Here is a 5,238-nt window from a genome sequence, read left to right on the forward strand (position 1 = left end):
GCGTCCGTTTGGTAGCCCCTCGGCTCCTCCTGCGGCCCCCGGCTCGCGCCCAGGGCCCCTCTCCCGCTGCCTCCAGGGGGCGCCCGGCGGGCTCCCGCTGGCAGCCGCGCACATCCGTGGCCTGCCTGCCTCTGCCGCCGGTGTCTGTCTGTCTGGGCGTCTCGGGGCGGCGGCTGGCTGCCTGGTGTTTCCAAGGGCACGGCGTGCATCGTGGCTGCGGCTGGGGTCTCTGGCGCCTTGTCCTCACCCGCTGTCCAAAGGCAGAGGGGGTGCAGAGTTGTCTCTCCGCCCAGGCTGCCCGCCCAAGTGGTGCAGGGGAGCACCTGTATACGACTCGGGATGTTTCACATTAGAGCCCGCCTCCGTGTACCCCACTAGCAACCAAGGCCTTGGGGGCAAACCAGAATCCAGGTCAAGACAGTCGCGTCTGTATGCCCCTCTGACTCCCGGCCTGCGGAAAGAGCTGCAATCCTGGCCAAGAAAGCGTAAAGGGGACGCTGCTGTCTCCACTGTTGGTGAACAATTTACACGCCGGGAGGAGCACCGCCAATAGACTCCTGGCCTCAGGAGGCCCTAGGCAAACAGGGCTCCGGTCCCAGGTCTGCATTCAACTTGCTGAACCACCTGGAGCCAGTGTTTCCCGTCCGGGCTCTGGGCCTTACTCTCCTGATGGTGATGGTGGAGTGCCCGCCTCCGGGTCCTGGTGGTCCATCTTCCCTGTCTCCTTCCCATAGTGAAGCAGAGGCGGGCGGCCCACCCCCTGCAAGGACAGGGGTGAGGGAAGCACACTGGGGATCTCTTCCCATGGAAGGAGCTGGGTGAGGAAGAGCCGCTCATCCCCCCGGGGCTGTCCCAGACAGCCTGGCGCACATCCAGGGGCAGAGCATGATGCCAGCCTGTGCCCTGGGACTGGCTTCCCCGGCTGCCCCCGAGGGGCTTGTGCCAGGTGTAGTTATTAATAAACAGCGGCAGGAAGCCACCCGTGGCCTTGGATTCGCTACAGAGACAAACGGAGTGAAGCCTCGTGGAAACCAAACACTCCTGCGGGGGGGGGGGGGGGCGGGGGGAGGCTCCCAAGGTTTAGTTCTGTTCGGTCCAGGCTGCCTCCCCGAGGCTTTTGCTCACCAAGGCTGGCTGGTTTGCAAATGAGAATCAGGTTAAGTTTGAAGGTGTGTTAAGTTTCCCATAGAAAACACCCTCCCAGCTTGTGTATCAGACGCTGAATCTATTGGCATCAGCCACAGGAGACCCCCCTTCCCCCCTCCCGGTCGTTTGTCTTATAGCTGGTTTTCTTTTTTCTTTTCTGTTCCTCCACGTGCATAAATCCCACCCAGGATGGCCCATGGGGCTCAAGATAAGAGAAGCTTCTGAGCAGGAGGCCACAGCTCATCTTACTCAGAAACTCATCCCAAAGTCGTCTCTGTTCTCAAACTGAGGCCTCTGCTCACCTTCCGTGTTCCTGTCAAGGACACTGCTAAGCCATCATTCACTCCCCCTTCCCCCTCATCCTCTCTGTTCAAACCCTGGGGCTTTGACCTTTGCAAGTGTCTCTCCTCTTCGCCCGCAGGCCTGGCTCCAGCTTTTACGTCTTCTCACCTGGGCGACACATGGCCTCTCGCTGTGCCCGCTGCCCACGGTCCCTCCCCCCCCCCCCCCCCCCCCCCCCCCCCGCTTTTAGGGAGTGCAGCTCTAACGCATAAGCAAATGCAGGTTCCTCTCTCTCCACACCTCCTCCCACCTCCTGCCCGGCTTCATCTCCCAGGTCCCCGACACGGACTCAGGTGCCTACCCACGCTGGCTGCTTGTTTGCTCCCAAAGGCACACTGGTGCTGGGTCCTACTCTCAGGCCTTGGCACACTCAGGTCCCTCTGCCCGCTGCACCCTTTCCAGCTTCAGCCAAATTTCCCTTCCTCCTGCGTATCAGATCCCTCCTCTCCTCTATAAAACTCTGACGTGTGCCCTTAAAGACCCATCAGAGTAAGCTCCAGGAGGGCAGGGACCAGGCATCTGGTGAGCGCTCAATTCACACCCTGCACACATTAGTACCCGCCCCAGAAATTGATCGCACCCTCCCGCCCCCCGCCCCCCCCCCCCCACTGCCCACAGGCTGGGACCTCACCATGTCCCATCTGGATGGCCACAGCAGCCTGTCTGGCCTCTCTGCCTTCCAATCCACCTCCGCCGTGAAAAGCCAGGTCAGCATCGTTACCCCACTTGAGATCCTGCCATGGCTCCCCACTGTCTTCCACACAGAGCGCACCCCTGAGCCCGGAGTCCCAGCCTTCCCTGCCTCATCTTTGGCCCGTCCCCTCATCTCACCCCTGCTCTGGCCGTGCTCCACCACGGGCAGCATTCCGGATGGGCCGCCCCCTTCGGTTGTCCCTGGCTTCGTTCCGGCCTGCCTGTCCTGGAGGTCTATCCTCCGCTTGTCTGGCTAGCACACACAGATAGATAGATGGCTTCTTCAAAACTCATCTTACGTGTCCTTTCTCCCTTTTCTGGCTTTTCTGAGCTCTTGAGATCTTCATTCACATACTTGGAGCTTCCAGTGCGCAAAATCTCCCTTTTAAAAAGCCCCGCTGCGGGGCGCCTGGGTGGCTCAGTCGGTTAAGCGGCCGACTTCGGCTCAGGTCATGATCTCGTGGTCCGTGAGTTCAAGCCCCTCGTCGGGCTCTGTGCTGACAGCTCGGAGCCTGGAGCCTGCATCGGATTCTGTGTCTCCCTCTCTCTGACCCTCCCCTGTTCATGCTCTGTCTCTCTCTGTCTCAAAAATAAATAAATGTTAAAAAAAAAAATTAAAAAAAAAAAAAAAAAAGCCCCGCTGCTGGGGCGCCTGGCTGGCTCAGTCGGTTAAGCGTCCGACTTTGGCTCAGGTCATGACCTCGCGGTTCGTGGGTTCGAGCCCCGCATCGGGCTCTGTGCTGACCGCTCAGAGCCTGGAGCCTGCCTCGGATTCTGTGTCTCCCTCTCTCTCTCAAAAATAAACACTAAAAAATTTAAAAAATAAATAGAATAAAAAGGCCGCTGCTACTCTCCTGAGTGCTGATGTCATCAGTGACCATTGTTTCCATGATTTCCATGTTAATTTCTATCAGAGATAGGTGACATTCTCCACCTCTCTCCAAACGCGTCTGCAGTTGGAATCCACTGGCTTCCATGGGCCCCGAGCGCTTTCTGAAGCCCTGTGACACTCTAGGGCCCGTGGGACCGAAGTCCGCCCCTGCTTGTGAGGGGATGTGGCTACTTACAGCTTGGTGGGGGGGGGGGGGGTGGCGGTGCGTGGAAATGAATGAGCCACTAGGAAACAGGACATCCACGGAGGATTTTCCTCTTCAGAAGCCCTTCCCGCTAGGACCCCTCTCCAAGCCCCCTGTACTTCCCATAAGATGTCACTTTGTGCAACTGTCATTCTGTGTGCATTTGTCAGCTCTTGTCTCTCCCATTAGCGTGCAAGCTCCAGGACAGCAGAGTCCGTGTCCGGCTTGCATGCTGCTCCGTGGTCAGTGGCTGGCACGGGGCTGAGCTCAGGGCAAGTGCCTGAGCTGAGTGCACACTTCAGAGCCCAGCCTGCTCCGCCTTCCCAGAAGCGCCATAAAACACGGCCTCTGTCCACTGTTCCGTTTCCATCCCGCAGGCCCTTAGCACTCAGAGGTGCTGGCTCCTGGGTCTCTGGCTCCCAGAGCTAAAGGGGTGGTGGTCTGGCCCTGGGGCCTCTAACAAAGGGCCAGGGGGCCAACAGTACCCCACAGTAGCCAGAAGAGAATGTGGGACAGTGACCCCCCTGGGCTGTTGTAGACATAGGCTGAAGCTTCATCAGCAAGTGGCCGATGAAGCGATCAGTCAAGTCAGCTGGACAGAACAGAACCGGGGGAACGACATTCTCCTGCAAGTGTGCGCTGACAGGGGGGACCTGTCCTGTGGTCCCCGGGGTCCAGCCGCTGCTTCCGCCACTTTCAGACCCTGCTCAGATGTATTCCCGCACCCAGGCCCCGCTATCCACATTTCACATTCCGCGCCCACGGCGGGGTCGGTTTCTGCAGCAGCTTCTGGTTTTCCAGTGATGCTTCGTGGTTTTGTTTTGCTCCACTTGGAAGAGACTGAACAACAGAGGAGGCTGGTTTATGAGGAGGTGAAGGTCATGGCTGTAAGGCCGGGCAGTGCTGGGCATCACATCCACGGGACTCTCACTGCCCTTTGCCCACAGCGATGTCGGGAGCCTTCCTCCCCTCTGCCACGCCCACTCCCCATCCCTGCCTGGGGGCGCTCTCTGTACCCACAGCAGGTCCCAGCAGGACCTTTGCAAGCCCACGTCAAAGGCCCAAATCCTACTAGAGCAAAAGAATGTTCTCCCTTGGAGCGGATGGTCCTAGCCATTCATCAAGAGGTCCATCGGTGTGCCCGGGGTTGATGCAACAGGGAGCTGTGACTTTCTCCTGGGGCATTTCATTTGTATAGGTTTTTTTTTTTCTCAAACTCGGCACTATTGACATTGGGGCCGGACCGCTCTTTGTCGTGAGGCCTGTCCTGTGCACTGTAGGATGTTGGGAAGCATGCCTGGCGTCTACCCTCTGGATGCCAGGAGCGCCCCCAACCACTCACGTCAATCCAAAATGTGCCCAGACATTGCCCAATGTCTCATTGGGGGCAAAATCTCCCCCAGCTGAAACCACTGCTCTACGGGCAGCTCCAGGGCTCCCCGTGTCCTCACACAGAGAGGCACCTATCACAGGACTGTACAGAACGAGGCATGTGATGTGTGGGCACCCTCTGCTCAGAGGCCAGTGCTGGGCAAGGAGCAGAAACATGGCCGGCTCACCCCACTTCCTGGGACTCAGGCATCCCTCCCTCTCTCTCCTTCTCATGTGGCACATCAGTGACTTGGGGATCGAGGATGGGGACAGCACTCCCTCTGGGGCTCTTGTGCAGGTCAAGCACCAATAAATACGTCCCTCGATGATTATTTTATCAAAATCTAGCCACAGTGGTAACTTCATGTTTTTCCTTTAGTCACAAAGGATAGCTGGCCCCTCCCCAATAAGATTCTTTTCCTTTCTTTTTCCTTAATTTTCTTTTTTTTTTTTTTTGAGAGAGAGACAGAGCACAAATCAGGGGAGGAGAGAGAGAGAGAGAGAGAGAGAGAGAGAGAGAGAGAGAGACACAGAATCCGAAGCAGGCTCCAGGCTCTGAGCTGTCAGCACAGAGCCTGACGTAGGGCTTGAACCCACAAACCATGAGATC

This window comes from Neofelis nebulosa, chromosome 16 (genome assembly GCF_028018385.1).
Source record: "Neofelis nebulosa isolate mNeoNeb1 chromosome 16, mNeoNeb1.pri, whole genome shotgun sequence".
In the NCBI taxonomy this organism is placed as follows: Eukaryota; Metazoa; Chordata; class Mammalia; order Carnivora; family Felidae; genus Neofelis; species Neofelis nebulosa.